The sequence below is a fragment of the Cryptomeria japonica genome, chromosome 10 (genome assembly GCF_030272615.1).
Source record: "Cryptomeria japonica chromosome 10, Sugi_1.0, whole genome shotgun sequence".
Classification (NCBI taxonomy): domain Eukaryota; kingdom Viridiplantae; phylum Streptophyta; class Pinopsida; order Cupressales; family Cupressaceae; genus Cryptomeria; species Cryptomeria japonica.
The window spans coordinates 656,365,309-656,391,306 of record NC_081414.1 but is presented as its reverse complement, the minus strand read 5'-3'; positions in this window follow the sequence as shown (position 1 = coordinate 656,391,306).

Here is a 25,998-nt window from a genome sequence, read left to right as displayed (position 1 = left end):
GGACTGGTAGTAGGAGCCACATACTTGTTTGTCACATTATGCCAAAACCGAGAACCCATTCCTTTGATATATATCTTCATCTGATCACTCCATACCCGATAGTTGTCCTTGGTAAACTTGGGACCCTCTTTCATCATCTTTCTCAAGATCTTTTTCTAAAGTTGTTAAGATTCTGCACACAGAGGACCTAATGCTCTCATACCAATTGTTAATATGAGAGCATCCAGTTAATAGTGAGAGGGGGCGTGAATCAGTATTAACAAAAATTCATAACTTAAACTCATACAAATTTCTTTTACATTAATGATGCCTTTGAATTTGGAGCAATATGGTATGGTTGAGCTACAAAGTTTATTACAAACATTGTTCTAAGAGATGAATTGAACACCATGGAGATTAAAAACATTAACTAAGATATTAAATGCAATATGAGGTAGAAATAAATTTAAATATCCTTAAAATTATGCCCTTTTAATTAAATAATGATTCCTAAATAGTTTAAGAACAAGCTACTTTAGAGTTTCAACAAATCTTTGATGAAATTTTGGATTAATTTTGTCATTATTATCATAACTAGCATATGAAAATATAAACCCTTTGATGAATAATGGTTTCTAGGTGGAGAAACATCTTTATAGCATTCACTATATCTAATTTAATCATAGATTATCTTTAGTATGTACAGGGGGTAGGTGAGTTTGGATAGTAAAATGTGTTGGAGTCTCAAACTTCAATAGTCAAAGATAACTCATACAATTAAGGTGTGTAGAATGCGGGGAGTCTAATAAAATAATACCAAAAAAGTTGAGAGAATTTTGGAATGTCATAGGTTTGAATCGGACATACATTATGAAAAGTAGTGGGGGAGATGAAAAGTTAAAAGTCAAACTCTAAAAGAGTACTTAATGAAAAGGTTTCAGAATTATGAGCTTTGAGTTGGTGAAGAATGCATGATGTGAAGGGATGTTTAGAATTTTGAAATATGATTTAAAAAATTTTAAACATATTGGATTAGGATCATAAGAAATAAGTACCCAATTAGAGGAAATCCTACAACTCTAAATCAAATGGAAAACTTAAGGAAAAATCGAGTCAAGAGTCAAAAATTAAAGGATGTTCAAAGGATTCAAAAGAAAGGAAAATTTTTAATATCAAAGAAATGAGAGGTGAGCATAAGAGTGTAGCATCCTAAATTGTACTCTCTTCCAATTTTGTCCTCACTTTTGCCATCACCTTAGTGTTCATGTCCCAAGGCCTGATCAGAGCCTTGATTCTGCTCACACCATGCACTAAGATCAAAATTTTCATCATGCGCACTTTCTTCCACAACTTCCTATGTGCCTGATCGGTCAGGACCAGGGCGCTATCGCTCTGGTCCTCGCAATTAGCGCCCATTTTGGGTCCTCTCAATAGTAACATGATTATAATGGGAGCCTACATCCCATGTCAGCTATGATGTCAAAAAATGAAGTTGTTTTCGACAAGCATGTTTAAGAGGAGGTTTACCACTCTCATTTTGATATGCATTCAATCAATTGGAAAATTTAAGCAATCAAGCAATCATTCAAATTCAAGTGAGCAAGAAATCAATTTTCTTTCAAGTATTGGAGTAGAAGTAAGGTCATGATTCAAGCATTGGAGTTGACATTCATGTTCTATATTTATGAAGACTACATGCAACCCTAATTCCTTGTGGAGACACACAAAAATCCATAAAAAGGTATAACATTAGTATTTCGGACATTATTCAACATTTCTCTCAAAAGGAAATCATTTCCACTACAACAATTCAATTACATTTCATTTTTATTTCATGGTTAATTACAAAACCAGGGTATGACCTAAGGTAAACCCCAATTTTAAACCAATTTCCCTTCTCTACTAATTGCAGGAATAGGTAGAAAGTTGTACTTTTTAGGATTGAATTTATTCACAGAGACAAACAGGTTCCCCGTTGGATAACAAAAAGTATGAAGAACCAGAGCAACAAGTATTTTGGTCCCTATTTTTCAGGATGACCTTTTGGGAATAGATCAAAACACCCTCATATAGCTCAGATCCAAGTTCATGGCTCTATCTGATGAATTTAGCTCACTGTTTATGCATAATTACTTAAAGTTCAACACATTTAACCTAATTTTAGTATTTTCACAATTCAACTTAAAAGTGTGTATCAAATTCTAATCTAGTGAATCCAATAGGAATTCTTAGCCATATCCATGTTGATTTGAGGCTAGATCTATTGTGTTCACCCCTCTTTAATGTAATTAGTTTCTAAGTACAATTCAAGGATTTTACTATATCATTCGGTGAAACCCTAATTTTTCACCATGTCACATTTTGGTGAACATGACATCTTAAACTCTTAATTTCTGATTTATTTTCTTAGATTTGAGTGTTTATGCATATTCAAATTCAATTTTATATTTGCAAGTTTAATTTTTAATTGAATTACTCAAATTTACAAGTTAAATTCACAAAACCCTGATTTTTAATTCTAAAATTGAGCTTGTGGGTTGTCTAATTTGGATTTATTATTTCAGATCTGATTACTTATATGCAATTTGAAATTAGAATTTACACTTATAGATTTAATTTTCAACTGAATCACATAAATTTAGTGGTTGAATTTACAAAATCCCTATTTTATAATTCTAAACTTACATGTGGGTTGCATTCTTTTTTAAATCATCACATCTAATCTTTATGATATGCTATGCTATGCTACGATCTAGATGCATTTATCTTTCAAAATCACAAATCAACTTTCTTAATTCATTGTTTAATGAATCATTTTTATAAAATTTTGCATTGTTTAATCACAAATTTCAATTTTAAATTAGATTTCCCTCCTTTGTGCATGAGGTTTACTACCATTAGTCCTGCCTACAATGTTCCTATGAGAATAATTTGTACAATTAAGGCTTCCCAAGGTCTAATTACTAAAGATGTGGATCCTAATTTGGATAACTTATTTCATGAGAATGTTGTTGGTTCCTCTAATCCTACAAATTATGTCATTTATCCCCATTGTTTTCATAATTCTCATGGTGTGGATAAAAAACTAACTAGGGTTTTGATTGATCAATTGGAGAAGATTGACAATGAATTTGAACAATGGATGAGTCGGCAATACCCTGAATGTGAGGCAATCCCATTGATTGAAGGATTAAAAATAATGGTACAAGGTAATAAACTTGGTGTTCATTTGTTGCGTGACCTTTCTCATATTGTTGACACTAATATCATGCCTATGAAAATTTGTGTTGATGTCCTTGGTTATACTCAAGCTACTAGACAAGTTAATCATTCTATCCATATGTCTACATCCTTGCCTAATTCCTACATTCACATCTCCTATCATGACTACTTCCACACAAAATATTAATCCTACACATGTAATATGTTACTCAAGGGGGAAACTTTGTGAATCGAAATTCTTTCATGTACCTCCTTCCATGCATCTTCCATTTGTGACCCAATCATCTCTCATACCTACCTATCATAGCGTTCCACCTCCTTACTCTCAACTTCAACCTACATACAACAATGTTACTCCTCCATCCCAATCCAATATGTCCAATTTTAATCCATGCACTGAACCAAGAATCAAAAACTTAGCCCAAACCATTTCATCCTTGCAAAAACAACTAGCTTCCATTACCCAATCTAAGTTTAATGTGACCACATTTGATGTTGTGAGCCCATTATCTAATGACATTGTCCATGTTGTCCCTCCTAAACATATGGAAGTCCCTCAATTGGATATTTACAATAGAAAAAGTGATTCCTTGAGTCATGTGAAAAAATTTCAAACTTTGTGTAGTGACTTTTCTCATGATCAAAGACTTTTGGCTAAATTATTTATTAGAACATTTAGGGAAAAATATTTGCAATGATATTGTTATTTGCCTCCTTATTCTATTACATAATTTCAATAATTAGCTAATGCTTTCATTCAACAATTTCACAATAATATTGGTCCTAAACCTTTTTTTTTTTTGAGAAAAGGTGGTAGTGCCACTTAATATATTTTATTTATATATTTCCTTACACAAGCTGATTCAAAGAGCTCTCAGAGATAAGAACCATAAAGAAAAACTTTGATCCTTTCTCGATATTACATAGAAAGGTTGTGAAACTTAAATCCCTAATATGCCACAAAAGTACAACATATCTTGTAATGTCTAGAATACCAAATGTCGCAAGTCATCTCCAAGTATCGAATTCTTCTTCAAGTATGTTGACCAAGATGAAGTCTAAACCAAAACATCATGAAAGTTGTACACATTTACATAGCAATCCACAGTCTGCCTCGCTTCATAGATGCCCAAATCAACATTTCATTCACATCATTCAGATACTGCACAACCACAGAACCCTACAATTATAATACCTCACATACCAACTTTTTTTCATTATGAAAACATCTGCATAACCATGTACAATATTATCCTGTACCCATATCCTCCAAAATTATTTTTCTAAGGATTGGAAGAGAATCAAGATCACAATTCAGACCCATAATATTATTATATCTTGGAACTTCCCATATTTGCCAAATGATCTGCAACCCGGTTTCCTTCTCTATACACGTGTGAAATTATAAAATTTACAAATATATCAATGAGAGCCCATGCTTGTTCAAGAAAGGTGTTAAAGAAAAAGTAACTAATTTTATTGGTAGATATAAACATTTATATTCTCAAATTGCTTATCCTATGTCTAATCAAGATTCTCAAACAAGTTTTTTTTTTAATTTACAAAAAGACATTAAGAGTAAACTTCTCTTTTCAAAGTTTTCTCCTTTACACAGTTGTGCACAATGCTTCATAATTATCCTAGCTTTAAGTGTGTCAATTTGAATCATCACCTTCAATGGCTCTGGTTGATAAGAATGAAAACACACTCAACAATCTTTTGTGAAGTTTAAAACAAACAAGGGATACATCAATTTCAATGACAACATCAATAATCAAGTAGCAGCTACGACATTAGATGTACCTCCTTTATCCAAATACTTTAGAAAATAATTTACTCCTCTTTCCAAGTCTTTGCATAATATTATGACACAATTGTTAAAAAAAGTGTTGAAACTTCCTCCCATCAAGTCAATTGATACATGCAAACCTTTTCTACCTAGTCATGGCATTGAAAAGTGTTATTCATTAAGGATTCAGTTTGAAGGCTTTATTGATAACAATACCATATTCGTAGTAGGTGTAAATGACAAAGGAAACAAATTTGTAGCTCCTCCTAATCAAAATCTCCAAATCTTTACTAATCCTTTTCCTTCCCATTCTACTAATATGGTTGAGTCAGAGCATCTTGATTTTTCTCCCAATGACCTTGGCCTTGAATGTGGTGAATATTTTTTATAAACCTAAACCTCTGAAGGGTGAACTCACAAAGCTGGTTCCCACTTTTTGGTACATCCTGATTTTTGCTGAAATCATACATTTTTTGGAAAATATAATTATTTAAGCTTTAAGAGGTCCCATTTGAAGTAATTAATTGAAGAGAGTTAGATCAAAGGCTCTTAGATCAAAATTTCTTGGATAGAACCTCTCTACTTCTAAATCATACTTGCAATGGAGTCTCCTTTGCATCTATCAAATGCTAATAAAAAACCAATTTTACATTAGCTTTTTGAGGGGTCAAACGAATTCATTTAGTAGTTTTGTTTTCTTGAGCATTTAGTCCTTATTATAAGCTTTCCAAATAGTATAATTTTTAATATATTTAAGTTTATTAATATATTTTTATTTTATTTTTTATGAATGTAGGTTTTTCATCGAACATGAAATTCTTTGTTCAATGCATTGGGAAAAATAGCAAACTAATTCAAAAAAATTCTGAAAAATATCTATGCCCTAGGTATTGATGTCTTCTTTCTAACAAAAAAACAACAACTTAATTTTGATATATATAGAGAAAGTTATGTGTTCAAAAGTACACCTATATCTAAATTATAATTAGTCGGACTTCAAAACTTAATAAAATAAAAAATATTCAACATATCACTATCAAACCAACTGCATGCCCTGGGTATTGATGTTACAAACCAAAATTTAAAAGAGATAAGTTTTTATCATTTATAGAAAAAAAATTATACGTTTCGGGATGCACATCACTCTTAAAAAATGTTGTTTCTTGTAAAAAACTACTTTTGAGGGAGATGGAAAAATCAATAAAATTTTATTCAAAAAAATTTGAAAAAAATATATTTAAAATCTGCAAAAAGGATGTTACAAATCATTAGTTTACATCATCTTCAAATTCTTAATGATTTAAAAGTTATAGGTGTCAGAAAGTGAAGGTTTTTTGCAAAATGTTCATCTAAGTGTCAAAGTTGGTCAAAAAGTGGGAACAAGTATTGTGAGTTCACCCTGAAGCACCTATGCATTACCTTTGATCCTAGTAAGACTATTAATGCACCTAATGGACCACTATATATCACTGTGAATATCAATGGAAAACTCTCATGAGGGGTTCTTATTGATCCAACGTGTATGGTGAATGTGATAATTAAAGAATATCTTTATGCTTTACAATTGCATCAAGTAACATATGATAAATTGGATGTAGTGGTTAAGGTGTATGATGGTTTCTCTTACCCTATGATTGGTTCTATTAAGTTCTTCTTATTGAGGTTGGTACTAAGTGCTTAGATATCATTTTCGTTATTTTTTATTCATTGGATCAATTTTGTGTGAATTTGGGACATCCTTGGCTCTCTTCCATGAAAGAGATTCTTCTACTATTCATAAATGCTTAAAATTCCCTCATAATGGCAAAATCATAATAATCAATCATAGGATGTATAAACCCATAATGAGGCATAAATATGTTTACCTTGATTATTTTTTTCCTTAACAATTTGAGAATTTTAAGCCTCATAGGGATTTTCTCTTTCAATCTTATCAAAGTGGAAGAATGAGATCATATTATCTTTTAGTAAGCCTAGAGATCCTAGTCCTATTCCACCTCCTCACGATGGACCCAATCTCCTTCCTACACCTTATATTCCTCCTCATTATGTTGTAGTCCTGGCTCCTACATCTTACAAAGGGAAGCATCTAACATTCATTAATTTCAACCTTTTAGACCTTCTCGCATTCCTCCTTCTTTAAAGGAAGAGAATAAACCTATGTACATTGATCCTAAGCTTTTACAACCCTCAACTAAAACTAAAATAAACCATTGTGCGAGAGAACACCGATAAAGATGCCATGCTAGGGCTCATGAACTTTATTCTTAAGCCATTTCCTCCACAAAGACATCGTACATTAACTTGGTCCCATTTTTCTAGCCTTCATCTAACCATAGGGAGGAATTTCAACCTAAATCTCCAAGATTAAAAATTCTTAAAAAATATGGTGGTTCATGTTCTATTCATATTAGAGATCCTATTTTTATTAATCTTGATAAACAAATGGATGAAAATTGTGTTCATGCTAAAAATGATGATACTAATGATTCTAATGATTAGTATGATCTTGTTGATGTTGACAATGAATTATCTAAACAATTTTCAAAAGCATTAATCTTAGCTCCTGGTAACAGACAAAGTGGATTGTCATTAGAGAATGTTCCTTATTTGGAACTTGCAGTAGTTCCATCTACCATGCTCAAAGTTGCTCCTCTTACATTTTGTCTATCTTCCCAAAATAATGTTCAGCAAGATTGGGAGGTGGATGATTTGCTTTATTAGCTTCATTCATGACATAGATTCTCTCCTCTCTTGCTTGTTTGTAACATTCCTCTATTTATTTCTCAATTATTTTATTTGTTGTCCCTAGTTTTGTCTACTTGAGGACAATGTAAAGTATTGAGATCTCTTTTGGTCTCTTCCATGTTGAGTCAAAAGATGCATGTGCCCTTCTTCCATTATGGTTCTACTTCCTTTGGGGGATGCGATCAACTCATTGAAAATATATTTCATGATATACATTATTTATCATAAGACCGTACTGACCCCAAATTTAGTAGAACACTTACATGTTTTGTGACCATTATCCTTTGGTTTTTCCTTTCTTGGGGCCATATCATTGTGGTAACGTGTTTTTTTTGGATGCAGGGTACCTTAAATAAATTGCTCCCGATCAGGCGTATGCAATCACTTTAACGTGGGGCATACACTCTGCTCATTGTTTCAAATTTTCCATACACTTTCACATATCTTAATACTCAAGTTACTTTGCAATCTGAGCCTTTTGCTTTGTAATTTGGTATTTTTCTTTTTTATGACTCAAAGTAAGTGAACCCTACTAGGCTCTACTAGTCATGTTATTTATCTCTTTCTCTCATGATGTCCCTTTTATCTTGATATTGAAGAAGTAAGATCCTAAAGTCCATTGGAGGTGTGGTGTATCATGTCTCTTTAATGGCTCCATAAAAGCTTTTCAAAGCGAACCTTTGCTCTTCACTGAGAGAATTCTTAGTCTCATACTACTGCTAAAGTGGAGGATAAATGTAGCATCATAAATTTTACTTAGCTACAATTTTTTCTTCATTTGGGCCCTCACCTTAGCGTCTATGTTTCAAGTTCTTATTGGAGCCCTAATTCTTCTCACAACATGCACTAAGCTCAAAATTTTCATCATGCACACTTTATTCCCCAACTTCTTGTGTCCCTGACTGATCAAGATGAGGTCGCTAGGAATTTGGTCCTCAAAGACTAGAGCATCCAATTCTCTAGTCCTCCCAATCAGGGCCCATTTTTGGGCCTCTCAATGGTAACATGATTAGAGTAGGAACCTAGATTACACATGTCAGCTCATGTCAAAAAATTAAGTTATTTTTTGACACGCATGTATAAAAGGAGGTTTACCCATCTCATTTTGATATACATTTGATCAATTAGAAAATTAAAGAAATCAAGCATTCATTCAAATTCAAGTGATCAATCAATCAATCTTCTTTCAAGCATTGGAGTAGAAGTAAGGTCAAGATTCAAACATTGGAGTTGACATTCATGTTGTAAGTTTATGAAGACTACATGAAAGCCTAATTCCTTGTGGAGACAAATAAAACTCCATAAAAAGGTATAACATTTGTGTTCCAGACATTATTCGGCATTCCCCTCAAAAGGAAATCATTTACACTACAACAATTCAATTACATTTCATTTCTTTTGCATGGTTAATTCTAAAATCAGGGTTTGACCTAAGGAAAACCTTTATTCCCAACCAATTTCCCTCATTTAGTATGTCTAAGAACAGGTACGAAGTTGTAACTCTTACGATCAACTTTATTTATAGAGATCAATAGGTTCCCCTTTGGATGGCAAAAAGTGTTGAGGACCAAAGTGACAGGCATTCTAGTCGCGACATTTTAGGATGGCATTTTAGGAGTAAATCCGAACACCCTCATATTTCTCATATCCAAGTTTGTCTCTCTATCTGATGACTGTAGCTCATTGTTTATGCATAATTACTTGAAGTTCAACACAATTACCCTAATTTCAACATTTTCACAATTCACATTAAAGAGGGTATTAAAACCTAATCTAGTGAATCTAATAGGAATTCTCAGCCCTATCGGTGTTTATTTGAGGCTAGATCTATAGGGTTCACCCCTCTTTAATGTAATTGGTTTCTAAGTAAAACTCAATGGTTTTACTATATGACTTGGTGAACCCCTAATTTTTCACCACATCATAGAGAGAAAAGGCATGCCAAGAAGGGAAAGTTTGATGAATTGATAAGAGTAAAGGGAAAAGGTGAAGATGGGTGAATGATATATCAAGATGGATAAACCTACAAGTTTAAATGTCCAACAACTTGCATAGAGATAGGATTTGATTAGAAAATACCTCAAAGTTACAACTTTTTTTACTTCTTGCAACTATTAGCATGTGGGGAATGACACAAGGCATTACTTACAATAAGTTGAATCACATGGGATATCAACTTAGACTATCTCATAGTGGTTATAAGTGATTATTTATAACTAATTAAGAAATAGAGAAGACAAGGGACAAGAAAAATGGAATTACACATTGAAGTTCCAACAAGGGTAATAAAAATAACAATTCTATAGCATAACACTTAAGAGTTATTAGATATAGTTAAAATACAAGTGATGCTCCTATACTGATCCTACTCATGTGATAATAAATCCATGGTATATATTGACCATCTTTGATATCGTCATTACCTTTCCTATTGTTTCTTACTTCTACTCTATTCTCTTATTAATTCCTATTATGAATTAGTAGATCTAAGCTAGAGGATGGATGGTTGATAAGAGAAAGTTGAAGGCCATTTTGATGTGTATGTAAATCACGGATGTGAGTAGTGTTAGCATATTCATGTGAATGGATGGATTTTGGATGTGTGTTGTTATTAGATGGATAGTGGTGGATGAGATAACCATGAGGGTAATATAGAAAAAGATGGGAAATTTGTGAAAGGATAAACGATGGACAGTGTGTAATAGTGTAGGTACGATCGAACTACTACAGGGTTATAAAATTGTATTAGGAGTAATGTAGAGTATGGTCTAATGGTAGTGTTGGCTAGATTTAGAAGGCTTTGAGGTAATACAAATATGATTTTAATGATTTCTAGACTCATATATCCATTATATAAAATGTAACGAGACTGAATTCATGTCTAATATGCTTAAAAAAACTATTAAATTTTTTAATTTCATAAAATTAAAAGATAAATCCTTGAGAATAGGATGATTTAATATTATTATAAAATATATGATGGAACCTGACATTACAAAAAATATTTTGAGATGCTATATAAACAAGGGAAAAGTAGGACATAAGAGTGTGAATCATATTCAAATTAGATTCAAATGAGATAAAGAAGATGAATTAAGTGAGAGTAAAGAATGCAAAATATAAAATAGACATCTATAAGACAATTAGGAATGTTAATATATAACGTAATGGGTTTATAAGAATGTATATAATCTAGTATAATTTAATTTATGATTATTGCACAATGCATATCCATCTTCTCATTTTTTGTTGCATCACATAGAGGCTTACTGCTGTAAAGCGGAAAATAATTGAACCCTAGTCGTTCTCCCCTCCCCAACTCCGAGGAGAGAGAAGGGAGAGTCACTAGGGTTGATGGTTTTCACTTAGGAGGGACTTTACATTCAAAAGAGGGGTTGAAACCCACAAGATCCAATCCCACGCAATGCAAGATTGGATTCTATATGAGTTTCAAGGGTTGTGATAGCAAGGATACCCTCTTTTGTAAAGAATGTAGATGGAAAGATTGAACTAGGAATGCATAGAAAGTGAGAAAGATTCGCTTATAAACTGAGTTAGGGATATAGGATGAAGCTGCGGACCTGGAATTAGCAGTAAAATGTCAAGACGGCGCTGTCCTGCAAATTTGAGCAAAAGTTGACAGGACGATGGCGCCCGGCGTGCACACGGTCCTCCGAAAAAGCCGCGAAACGAAGGGGGATCTGTTCGTCTCTGCACAAGGATTCCAGATCTTCAATTTCAGCCGCGTACCTGCAACCTACACACAGAAAAGCGAAGACGATTGGGGGGTTAGGGATTAGGGGTTTGCCCTTAGGTCAAACCCCGGTTTTGGAATTAACCAAGAAATGAGAAATGCTGTAAATGTAATGTAAAACAAGTACTAATACCTTGTTGTAAGGATGTTTGTATCCTTATATGCGAAGGTATAGATGTTGTTGTTTGTTGTATGTTGTATGTTGTTGCATGTAATGTGTTGTAAGTGATCTCCTCTTCAATGGTTGAATCCTTGTCTTGAATGCAACACTTAGCCTTGAATGGAGACTTAGAATGATCAATTGCTTGAAGGAATGCTTGAATGCTTGAATGCTTGAATGTTTGAATATCGTTTTCACCTTTTTTCATCCTCCTTAAAATGAGAGAGGAAAAGTAGTTTATATACTTTCCAATTAGGGTTAAAAGACTGATTTTCCCGACCTTAGGCCGACCAAGAAATGTTATTTTCCAAATTGCAAACAAAAAGGCCCGAAGTCCCATTAGAGACCGGGCCCAAAATAGGGCCAGGGACCAGGGCGCTGGGCGCCCTGGTCTTGAAGGACCAGGGCGCTGGGCGCTCTGGTCCCACCTCCTGGGACAGCAGGGTGCAAGGAGGATCAGGCTAGGGTGCTGGAAAAATGCAGTTTTTGGTGTCATGAGCAAGTTTCGGGGTCTCCATTCAGGTTGAGTGTTGCGTCGCCATCGTGAAGACCCAAATGCGGTCGAAATAGCAAGTGTCGCAATTTTAGGACGCTACATTTAGCCCCCACTTTAGCGGGAGTATAAGTGTACGCTCATACTTCCGGTAAAGTACAAGGAAACAACATTGAAAAACTTTCACCACGTCAAGGAGGCAAGATACACCAAGCCCCCAGTGGACTAAGGATCTTACGAATTCGATTGACAAAGTAAAAGGGAAGATCACAAGGGAGAACCATGACTGTCAGCAGTAAGGTTCCCTCACTATGAGTCATGCAAGAAAGATATCAAAAATTTTCAAGGCAAAGCTAAATTTGTCAAGAAATTTTCAAGTATCTTGAAAAGATATGAACGGGATGTATGCCCCCCTACGTTAAAGCGATTGCACATGCCTCACCGGGGGTGATTTCTTTAAGGTAGTGATACATATAAGGAATGAGAAAGGAAAGGAGCACGTTATCACAAGGATTTAGCCCCCAAGTGTGAGATAAGCCCAAGGATAATAGACACAAAACACAAAGCACAAGGTAACTTCACTTTCCTCAGGGTCAGTATGTTGTATGATAATTCATGTATATCATATGTATGTATGCATAATTGTTCTTCATTCCCTAATCAAGGAAGGTTACCTAGAAGAAGGGAACACATGTGTCTTTTGAGTCAACATGAGAGAGATCGAGAGATCTCAATGCTTTGCATCATCCTCAAGTAGACAACACTAAGGACAACAAATAGAAGAATGAGAATAACACATAGAAGAAGTAACAAAAGAGAGGGGGAGAGAATCTGCTATGCTAATGAAACTAGTCTAGCACGTCATCTACCCCCCGATCTTGCTGATCAATGTTTCGGGAAGGTAGGGAACACGCTAGAGGAGGAACATCCAACATAGTAGATGGAGCTATCACAAGATCCAAACAAGGGCTATGTTCATATCCCAAGCCACGGTGTTCTTGTCTAGGAGCTAGGATAAGTGCTTTAGAAAATTCGTTAGATAAATGGTTATCAATATCAACAAGTCCATATTCACTATCAGAATGAACAAGAGTAACATTTGCATCATGAATAACATTTTCATCTATATCATCATCAAGATTTATAAAGATAGGGTCTTTAACTCGCACAGGATCAAGACCATCATGCATCTTATGTTTAGGAGATTTCGGCTCAATCGTCGGCTGAGGAGAAAATGGAATAATGCTTGTTGAAGGTGTTTTTGGGGATTGCAAAGTTTGAGCTCTAAGACGACGCTTTCGCCGGCGTTCATGTGCAGAACGATTTCGTCTAGTCTTAGTAGGAAGTTGAGAAGATTGAGGAGGAGGAATGTTCTCATCCTTATCACTTGGGTATTTAGGTTGTGGTCTCTTAGGCTGGATAATAGGAGAAGAGGAAGGTCTCTTCTCTCTATAAAAGGATTGAGGAGGAACTGCTCCATATAAGGGAGAAATATTTGGTTTAGGAAGGAGACCAAGTCCATCATGACGAGGAGGTATAGGTCTACTCTTAGGAGGTTTATTAGATATAGGCATAGTCACATCCATAGGGATGGGTTGGGAGTCTTCTTGAGGAAAGACATTAGTTTTATCTTTCAAAGGAAGAACTTCCTTCTCAAGAATGATAGGAATGTCAAGTTTGGGTGTTCTAGGTTCACTTAGAGATAGGATCATATCTGTTTTCCACTTTTGATAAGATTTGAAAAGATGATCACTTCGCGGAGGAAGAGATTGGAATTGTTTAGGCCAAAAGTAATCAATAGGAACGCTAGAAGTTCTTTCAGCTGGTTTAAAGAGACTATGATTGACAGTAACAACTTCACCATTATGGGGAAATTTCAAGCACTTATGAATAGGAGAAGCAATAGCTTTCATGGAAGATAGCCAAGGATAGCCTAGCTTCACACAAAATTGTTCGGAAGATGGAATAATAGCAAAGTTCACATCAAGGGATTTGTTACGGACCTCAATAGGTAATGTAATAGAACCAATTGCAGGAGAAGAAAATGCATCAAATAGTTTCACAACCACATCTGTTTTGTCATAGATAACTTGATTCAATTGCAAAGTAAAAAGAAATTCTTTAGTAATGACATTAACCATACAAGAAGGATCAATAAGCACTCCACGACAAGGTGTGTTCTTGACTTTTGCAACTATATATAAAGGACCATCAGGTGCCCTGATGGTTTCACTGGAATCAAATGTGATGGAAGGTTCTTTAGGGATTTTTTGTTGCTCCACAAAATTAATCACATTTGGAGTCATAGACACAAGATCATCAGGTGAGACAGAGGAATCAGTAGTATCAATCGCATTAGAGGTATGAGAAGGCAATGGATCAGTAAAAATCTGAAGATTTTGGTTAGGAAGAGCTACAGATTTGTTGCCTTTATCATTCACACCAGAAACAGAGATAGTATTATTATCAATCAAATCTTGAATTTTCCCCTTTAAAGCAAAACATTTTTCAGTATCATGCCCAGGTTGACGATGAAATTGACAAAAAGATTTGTTATCAAAATAAGGTGAAGTAATCTTTGCAAGATCAATTTGCCTTATAGGAGGAAGAGTAAGCACATTTTGTTCCAATAACTTATTCATAATACTATGCAATGATTCATTCAAAGGAGTAAACTTTCTTTCTCTCTTCAAAAACTTAGAAATAGGAGACACACCTGATGCTGCATTCACATTGTTGTTGATGATGTTTTCATTGAATTTAATGGACTCTTTGTTCGGTTTAAACTTCCCAAATGGTTGTTGACTACTATCACCCTTATCACTCGGAGTCATAGGATGTGATTGTTCCATTTGACTCACAGTCAGTTGATAATTGTGAAGAGTTGCGCACAACTGTTGGAAAGAAGTAAACTCAGAAAACAGGAGTTTTTCTCTAATGTCTTTTTGTAAATTAGAAATAAAGATTCTTTGAATATCATTGTCAGGCACTGGAAAGGAAATTTGAGCATACAAATGCTTATATCTACCAATGAAATCAGTCACTTTTTCTTTAACACCTTGTTTACAATGCATTAAATCAATCAAAGTAACTTTAGGACTTATATTGTTTTGAAATTGTTGAATGAAAGCATTTGCAAGTTGTTCGAAAGAAGTAATAGAATAGGAAGGCAACGAGCAATACCATTGTAGGGCTTTGTCTCTTAATGTTCTAGTAAAAAATTTTGCAAGCAACCTTTGGTCATAAGCAAAATCAGTACATATTGTTTGAAAGGTCTTAACATGTGTTAGAGGATCACCCTTACCATTATAAAGCTCCAAATGCGGAATTTCAACATGTTTAGGGGGAATAGCTCGAACAATGTCAAGAGAAAGTGGACTCGCAACATCAAATGTGGGCACACTAAACTTAGATTGATTCATAGAGGCAATTTGTTGCTGTAAAGAAGAGACAGTTTGTGCAAGATTATTAATGGTCGCTTCAGTCGAAGAGTTCATATTAGATGTGTTAGATTGTGATGGAGGTGTTATGTTATTGAAAGAAGGTAGAGAATAAGGTCGTGGGACACTATGATAGTTAGTCATAGGAGATGATTGGAAAGGAGGAACACTACAAGGAGGAATGGAAGGGTTAAATGAATTGCCCCCTTGCGTCATGTTCATTTGTGGAGATATAAGAGGAACACTCATTGAAGGAATGAATGAAGAAGTTGGATTGAATGAAGGAAAAGGGTTAATTGAAGAAGAAGGATTGCCCCCATGACTAGTGATCATAGGAGGAATGTCTTGTATTGAAGTAGTCATTATATTTGATGTAAAAGTAGGTATACTAGCAATAGGAGTCGTCAAAGGAATATAATGATTGTCTTGAGTAGGAGGTTGTGTATAACCTAAGGTTTCGGCACAACTTTTCATAGGCATCACATTTGAATCCACAATGTGTGCAATACCACGCAAAATATCAATTCCATTCTTATCACTTTGAAGCATACATTTTAGACCCTCAATTAAAGGAAGAGCTTGACTATCAGGGTATTCTTGAGACATCCATTGTCGAAAATTGTCAAATTGGTTAACCAATTTTGAAAGTTGTTCTACAGAAACCTCATGGAGAGCTTCTTCATCATTAAGAGGATTAGAGGAATTACCCATGTCCTTGTTAAAAAGACCATTCAAATTAGGTTCCATCTCCTCAGTAATTAAACCTTGGAAAGACTTAATTCTAAGGCTTCGTTTAACGGGAATAGTGTAAGTAGGGCTTATTGTTGTAAAACTCATGCACTAGAGAGAGAGAAGATTTTGAATTTTAGAGGTAGCAAATTTCAGTAAAACCAGCCAATCTTCTAGATTTAAGCTGTTAAATACAATCAGGACAATCTCCCAAAATTTCGGAAAAAATGTCCGGGATCATGGCGCTTGGGGTGCACACGGTCCTCGCAACTTTTTTCGAAATTTGTAGGGATGAAAGTTATGATGATTTTGCAGCTAACCTGAAAAAATTGAGTGATTTTACGATCTGTAGATAGGCCAAATTAAAGTTGCAATCTCAAAATTGAACCCTACCAAGATTGTCAAAAAATGCAAAATTTGAATTTTGAAAAAGAGAGGGAAACTGAAATTTTGAATTTTATGATTTTAGAGGGTATACCAAAAGCAATGCAAGTTTTGAAATTTGAAAGTTGACTCAATTTCACGCAAAATTCAATTTTGAAAGCGGAAATCAAAGTTGTTGTAATTAAGCACTTAATTTCAAAAGTCACAAATTGCGAAAATTTGAATAAATCACTGAAATTTCGAATGAATGATAACACACTTTTCAGATTTAGGACTGTAAGAAACACAATTTTGACACAAATTTCAATTTCAACAATTTTTGAATGATTAGAAGCCTCAATCCAAGCAATCACTAGACCAACTTTGACTGTAATTTTGAAGGTGTTAAAATTGATAAAATCAACCAAAATTCTAGATTTTAGTAGGAAAATACAGTAAGATCTCGCTCCCGAAATTTCGGAAAAAATGTCGGGGATGATGGTGCTCGGAGTGCACACGGTCCTCGCAACTTTTTTCCAAATTTTTAGGGATGAAAGATATTGTGATTTTATTGCGGAATCCAAAGTTACAGCCGATTTGGAGGTGTTTTGATCAGTGAAATTGTCAGACAAAGGTTGAATCAAGAGGGTTTCAAAAATTAGGGTTTTGACACTTAACCACTTAATTTTCAGAATTAAAGCACAAATATGAATTGACAATTTGTAATAGAAGGGCAGATCTGAAACACGCATCAACAATTAAACATTTCACAAGTTTAATTACTTAAAAAGAAAATTTAGGGTTTTTCTGCAATTAACCTCTAAAATTTTGCAAAAGATCAAACATGGAAATGTAATCAAGGAATCCAATTTTCAGATCTAACTATGAATAATTAGAAAGGATGTTCACGTCGGGTTCACCAAAATGTAAAGCGGAAAATAATTGAACCCTAGTCGTTCTCCCCTCCCCAACTCCGAGGAGAGAGAAGGGAGAGTCACTAGGGTTGATGGTTTTCACTTAGGAGGGACTTTACATTCAAAAGAGGGGTTGAAACCCACAAGATCCAATCCCACGCAATGCAAGATTGGATTCTATATGAGTTTCAAGGGTTGTGATAGCAAGGATACCCTCTTTTGTAAAGAATGTAGATGGAAAGATTGAACTAGGAATGCATAGAAAGTGAGAAAGATTCGCTTATAAACTGAGTTAGGGATATAGGATGAAGCTGCGGACCTGGAATTAGCAGTAAAATGTCAAGACGGCGCTGTCCTGCAAATTTGAGCAAAAGTTGACAGGACGATGGCGCCCGGCGTGCACACGGTCCTCCGAAAAAGCCGCGAAACGAAGGGGGATCTGTTCGTCTCTGCACAAGGATTCCAGATCTTCAATTTCAGCCGCGTACCTGCAACCTACACACAGAAAAGCGAAGACGATTGGGGGGTTAGGGATTAGGGGTTTGCCCTTAGGTCAAACCCCGGTTTTGGAATTAACCAAGAAATGAGAAATGCTGTAAATGTAATGTAAAACAAGTACTAATACCTTGTTGTAAGGATGTTTGTATCCTTATATGCGAAGGTATAGATGTTGTTGTTTATTGTATGTTGTATGTTGTAGCATGTAATGTGTTGTAAGTGATCTCCTCTTCAATGGTTGAATCCTTGTCTTGAATGCAACACTTAGCCTTGAATGGAGACTTAGAATGATCAATTGCTTGAAGGAATGCTTGAATGCTTGAATGCTTGAATGTTTGAATATCGTTTTCACCTTTTTCATCCTCCTCAAAATGAGAGAGGAAAAGTAGTTTATATACTTGCCAATTAGGGTTAAAAGACTGATTTTCCCGACCTTAGGCCGACCAGGAAATGTTATTTTCCAAATTGCAAACAAAAAGGCCTGAAGTCCCATAGGAGACCGGGCCCAAAATAGGGCCAGGGACCAGGGCGCTGGGCGCCATGGTCCTGGGGGACCAGGGCACTGGGCGCTCTGGTCCCACCTCGCGGGACAGCAGGGTGCAAGGAGGATCAGGCCAGGGTGCTGGAAAAATGCAATTTTTGGTGTCATGAGCAAGTTTTGGGGTCTCCATTCAGGTTTAGTGTTGCGTCGCCATCGTGAAGACCCAAATGCGGTCGAAATTGCAAGTGTCGCAATTTTAGGATGCTACAACTGCGTATAATGCAATATTAAACCTTGGATTGTGGTCAAAATTTTTGTGTCATCACATAGGAGAGGAAGATGTAGTTTATCCTATAAAAAAAATAGATGAAGCAATTTTAGTACTAATAGTTGTTTAGGATGAACATGGAGCAAGGAAGGATTAAGGGTAAGATACGCTTTCACACAAATATTAGATTATGAAGCCACAAAGATGTGAATGAATTTGACTAACTCTTGACAAAGAGAGTCGAATGGTAGACTAGGGATTCTATTCCTTTTCTTCTTTGGAAATTTTATGGATTTGGAATGATATTCAACTAAGATCTAGATATGATACAAATGAAAATCTAAAATATCATAACAAACTAATACATAGGAAAAAACAAACTTCACAACAAGTATAGAATGTTAGAGTATTCGAGTATTTACTTGATTAATTAAACATTATTTGTTTAATTATTTAAGTTCCCTTTATCTCTTTTACACTTAAGCTAACTTTAGGTGCATATAATTAATTATTATGTGCAAACCTAGGTTTTCCCTTTTAGGGTTTCTTGACCTATTAAAGGTTGAGTTATTTCTTTTCATTGTATGAAGAAGGATTATTATTGACAATACATTTTGGAGATTATTGAGCTCTCATCTTTTGGAGCATATTTTTCCTGTGTATTATTTCCTTCTGTGATTTGCTTCATTGCTTCTCCTTGTAACAGGTTTTTCAGCTTGCAGAGATTATTTGGGCTCCTGTGGTGTTATATTTTCTCAACTTCTATATGGTATCAGAGCGAAGATCTGTAGCTACCTATTCCTGTTTTTGAGAATTTTTTGCATTGGAAGCAAATCTAGGGTTTCAGGAATTTTTTATGTACCTAGGGTTTGACCTTTTTTCTAAGAACTTTGGGCCTAAATAGACCTCACCATCATGCTCAGAAGGCCCAAAAACCCCTATGGTCATATAAAATTTGACCTATTTTGGTTCTTGAGCCTCTGGGAGTATTTTCTTCTCAGATCCAGGTCGTACGGCCCTGGCATGCAGATCGAGAAAAAAATTCAAAAAAAACAAAAAATTATTTTGCCTTTTTACGGCATGCAGGCCGGATTTTGATATTTTTTGAAAAAAAAAAAAAAAAAAAATCAAAAGCGATAGTTGTTTTTTTTACAAAAAAATAAAAAATAAAAAATAAAAAAAATTTTAAAAATTGGGAGTTTGTTCTACATTGTGCAGTTTACCGGGCTGATAGTCTGGCCGTCGTACAACGATCAGACCTGTCAGTCTGGTTACCCGCCGTGGTCACCGTCAGCAGCTCCCTCCGGCCCCCGCGGCCCTGCCGGTAGCTCCCTCATGCCTCCTTCCGGCAAGGCCCCCTTCGGCGACACTCGTCGCCACCTGAGGCCCCCCGCTCCCCAGTTGCCACCTCTCGGCCTCCGCTGGCCCCACGATCGCTGTCTGTAGCCCCCACCACCCTATCGTCGGCCGCTTCCTATGTAGCCTCCTCCGCCCGGCTCGCTGCCCAGCCGTAGTGCAGCACCGCCCCGCCACGGCCCACCACCCGAGCGGCCCCCGCCCAGCCGCCACCTATAGCCCGCTGCCACAACGGCCCCCGCCAGTTTTTTCTAGTCGACCATCGCCCAGCCACCAGGATGCCACCCGGCTACCACCCACTGGCCACCGGACCACCAAAGAGCCACCAGACCTCCATTTTTGCCTTTTTTAGGGGGGGTTTGGTTTTTTGGCTCTATTGTGGGCATATGGAGTCATTTTTTCAAAAACGAATAAGCATCAAAAAGCTAGTTCCAAGGCCGACTTCATGGTGTTGGTATTTTTTTCCAATTTTGCTATTTAACTATGTTTTTTTCCAGTCAAAGTGAGGTCTATTTTTTGCACTCCGGGAGCCATAGAATAAGCATCTGACCTCCATTTTTTGAAAACTTTATATTTTCGGAAAGTGTGTGTTGTGTACTTTCCATCCATATAAGTTTTATTCCCAGATTCTTCTCCATGCATATTTTATTCAGTTTTTTGCTTTTCAGCACTCTGGTGGTTATCGTGGTTGTTTTAGGTCCTGGGATCTCTTCTCTGAGTAGGATGTCTCTATTTTGGTTCACATTTCTATTTCCAGTCTTCTTATCATTGTAGCTTTTATTTATACAAACACACTAAGATATAGTGCCATCTTGCATTGTTTACTTGGAATCTTGCATATCTTGTGTCTTGTTGTACATGCACTATTGATCAAGTGCCATGAGGGGGTTGATGTTTTCCTGTTGTTTGCCATCTTCCTTTGTCTAGTGAGTGTTCCTTCCATGACATTCACCTCATGATGATGTGTCTCAGCACCTTTGATGTTCCTGGCTCTTTGTCATGCAGTTTTTTTTGGCTATCATTTTCAGTGTTCTTGTCCCTCTCCCACTTCCACATTATGGGGAGGTTTATCCTATTGGTTCTACTTCTTCTGTGGTTTGATTGATCAACTCTTCAGGCTTTGGTTTCTCATGCCATCTGTATCTTCGATTTCAGTTGTTTTTGCCTTGTTTGCCTCTTGATTCGAGTAGTGTCATTTGAGGGCACTCATGCAGATTATAGTCTTCTCTACCTGGTCATGTTCTATTTCAGTGGAGGTTCTTCAGATCAGCAGTTATTCTTCGACAGAGTTTGGAGGTTCTTCATGCTTCAGTGGTGTTCTTTTTATCTCTTTTTGGAGTAGAGTTTTGTTCCCACGTGGTTTTCTCTATTTCTCCAGTTCATAGAGATTTCATTGTATTTGGGTACCTGATCAGGCCTTATTGTCGGGACCCATCTTTATTGCTTTCAGTAGTTGTTCTAGGTTTTAGCTTCTCCCTAAGTCTATCTTAAGGGGGGGTGTTAGAGTATTTGGGTATTTACTTGATTAATTAAACATTATTTGTTTAATTATTTAAGTTCCCTTTATCCCTTTTACACTTAAGCTAACTTTAGGTGCATATAATTAATTATTATGTGCAAACCTAGGTTTTCCCTTTTAGGGTTTCTTGACCTATTAAAGGTTGAGTTCTTTCTTTTCATTGTATGAAGAAGGATTATTATTGACAATACATTTTGGAGATTATTGAGCTCTCATCTTTTGGAGCATATTTTTCCTGTGTATTCTTTCCTTCTGTGATTTGCTTCATTGCTTCTCCTTGTACTAGGTTTTTCAGCTTGCAGAGATTATTTGGGCTCCTGTGGTATTGTATTTTCTCAACTTCTATATAGAAATGAACATTAAACATAGAGGTACACCTGTTACTAAAATCTGGGGGCAAATTCACTTGATCAGGTCACCCAAAGTACTATGGTCTTCTAACTTTTGCACATAAACTCAATGAAGGCTTTCTAATACCGTATACTCTACTCACCCCAAATTTAATCTAGACTTCTAAGGACTAGGATTTTTGGAGTACCCTGGTCTTTGATAGGGGAGTCTAAAGCACCCTGATATAGGGTATTTTTATCCTAATTTATGGTACTAGTCTGTATCTGTCTGAGGATCTATTGTCTTTGTCAGAAACCTGTAGTTTCACCTAGAAAATAGAAACAGGGTAGGGGGCACGACTATATAAAGGTTTCCCTTTCTCAACCACCTGTTTTGGTGATTTCCACCTCCACAAATTGTCAGTATTTAAATTGGAATAGTGTGTGTTCTCTTGCACCTTAAGTGTGTCTAAGATTGCTATGAGCTAAAGTGCATAAATGAAATCTAGAGTCTACTCAAATATATTAGAGAAAACCCCTAAATGATATGATTTGAATGAAATAACATATTAGTCACATAACCTAAACAAAAATATATATATCTAAAGCTTAATGAAATAAATATTGAGAACAACATGAAACCATACCAAATCCCTTAAAAAGAGGTACAAGCCAATCATCGGTCGATAATTCCCTATTTTCATCCAATATCTCTTGAAGCTTATATGGTTGATGAATGTTGATGAAGATTTGATGATGAATATTTTTTAGATCTAAAATTCCTCCTAAAATTAGCACCATTACTTCATAAGGATATCTCCAATTTTCATCTTCAATTGATAATTCTAGATAGATATCACAAATGAGGAAAGAATTGCTATCTATATGAGATTCCAAGTTTAATTTGATGGATAGTTGATTTTTATTTTTTATTTTTATTTTGCATAGAGCTGGATTTGAGTAGGATATGACTACCTTAATATCCTCCCATAATTCATAGAGAAATTTTTCAAATTGGGATGCTCGGGGTGCACCCATCCAAACAATTTTAGGCCAACTTCTTAGGGATGCAAGATAATATGATCCTAATGCCAAAAAAATGTTTGTGTGACAACACATAATGTTTAGGTAGGGAAAACCTGTTTTGATATTTTAAATAGGGTAGGATCTATGATAAATGAAGATGATTAAAAGATAAAGGGTACACTTAAAATTAAGGAGACAAATGAGAGTGTGATGAGGTTAACATCAACAAAGGATTCATATTTTAAAATAATCTATTAGTTAAATATATATGAGAGTCTTATAATGAATAGTATAATGAAACATACTATAATGAGTGCTAATAGAGCATGGAATTGGACACCCTAATCGAAGTTGTACAATTTGTGATGGGACATTTAGACCCCACTTTAGCAATCATATAACACTACATGCATATGCAAGTTACAATACAAAAAGGTAAACATTCATGTAATAATCTTTTTTGAATTGATAAGGAGAAAGAGAAAGAGTGAGGATAGGTGACTAACATATCGAGATGGGTAAACCTACAAGTATGAAAGTCCAACAACCTACATAGACTTAGGATTTTATTGGATAATACATCAAACATATAAATTTTTGGATTTCTTGCAACTATTATTAAAAGAAGAATAATGCAATGAAATACTTAGAAAAAATTGACTTATGGGACACTAAATTAGACTACCTGAAATTAGTTACAGTGATGATTTTAAAAGAGTTAAGATACATAGCAGGGAGGGGACTTGAGAAAAAATACATTAAACATTTGAGTGCCAACAAGGGTAGTAAGACAACCATTCTATACCATAACCCTTAAAACTTATTAGAAATAGTTGACATAGAAGTTATCCTCATCTAATAATTCTACTCGTGTGATAATAAATTACCTTAATTTGTATCAAGTTCACCCTTGGCATCATATATTAAGAAGGAAGGTACCACAAATATCATAAGTAGTGGATGTACAATTATATTGTATATGGTGAAAATGGATAACAACAATAACAATATTGAAAGGCTAAATGAATTCAACCACAAAACCCTAGCCTAACAATCAACAAAGATCCACCATAACATATGAAGATTACCTAAGACAATGCAAATCAAATGAAATTACAAAGATTATACCATCACATGTCCAATAGGGTTTTGATCTCTATTATTCCTATCTCCATTGATCTTGCTTGATATATTTGCTCTCAGATTTTATATGCACAAGAGCTCAACAAAGAATGGAATGTGGTTGCAAGTAGGATCGTAGTGTAGTCAATTGCATAAAAGATGATTAGCATAAATGATTAGGATGATTGATTAGGGTTTGATAATGAAGGAAGCATCTCCTTATATAGAAGACACTATATGAAATGGAGGGATAAGATTGAGAGGTGTAAAACGAGGTCGGCTATGATTAGAGGGTAGGTAAAAGAAATAATAAAATAATGAAAGGGGTAGGTAGTGTATGAATTAAGAGATGAATGACATGTGTCATAGGTAGAAAAGGCTAATGAATTAATTAAATAAATAAAAATTTATTTAATTAATAGAAGAAGTAGGATAATTAAATAAATAAGAATATTTATTTAATTTAGGAAAAGGATAATTTAAATAAATAAATGTATTTATTTAAATGAGAAATAAGGCTAGAAGAGGATAAATGAATTAATTAAATAAATAAGGATTTATTTAATTAATTAGACTGGACAATTTTAGGTGTCTACAAATATTATCATAAGCCCATGGATTATATTGAGCATATTTTAATTCTTCTTCACCTTTCCTATTGGTTATTACTTCTACTATTTGTCCTAATTCATGTTATGAATTAACACATCTAGGGTAGAGGATGAATGGTTGATAAGAGAAGGTTGAAAGCAATTATGGTGTGTATATGAATGGTTGTGATAATTATGAGGGATGAAAGAGGTAAGAGGTTAGGAAAGAGAAATGGAAGAGTAAGGATAATAAAGCATGTGCATGGGAATAGATGGAGGATGGATGGGTATGATAAATATGAGGGATGAAAGAAGTAATAAGTTAAGAAAGAGACATAATAGAAAGGATGGTGAAATTTATACATGGGAATAGATAAAGGGGTAGGGAAAGTAATATACATTATAGGAGAAACGATGGTAGATATAGGAATGCAATGGCCAAGAATGTTGTGACTAGTCAGATAATGATGCATGAGATAGGCATGAAGGTAATATAGAAGCCAAGAAATAGGAGCAAGGATAAACAATGTATGGTGTGTACTAGTGTAAGTGGAAGAACTACTATGAAGTTAGAAAGAAGTAGTAGGAGTAATGTAGAATATGGGCTAATGATAGCATTGTCGTAATATAGAAGGTTTTGAGGTACCATAAATATGGATCATTTATAGGCTCATATAACAATTATATTAACTTAAATAAGATATAAAAGTGTGAAATATAATAAAATAAAAAAGTAAATTCTTGAGAGTAAGATAAGTAAGTGTTATTATAAAAATACATAATGGAACTTGACATTAGGAAAAGGCAGTAAGAGGTTATATAAAGAAAAGAAAAATGAAAGATAAGAGTTATTGAACACTTAGTACCTAATATATTCTTTTCTTCAATTATTTGTTATTAAGGACTAACAACATTTAAAAATACCATTAGGATGTTGTCAAATCACTAGAGACAAGTTCTCCTAGGTGAACTTTGAAGAGAGACTAGCTTTATAGAGATGTTAAATATAAAAAAAAGATCAAGTACATAACTCTTCTACATGATGATTACAAAGTAAACATTATCCCTTTTAACGCATCAATTAAAGTATTTATCTAATAAACTCTTTTTATATGTAAATGTTTATTCAATGGTTTATGGATATGAATTAATGTCCAAATGAATAAATATAAATACAAGTATAGAAATAACAATGCAAAAAATTTGTCAATCCATATT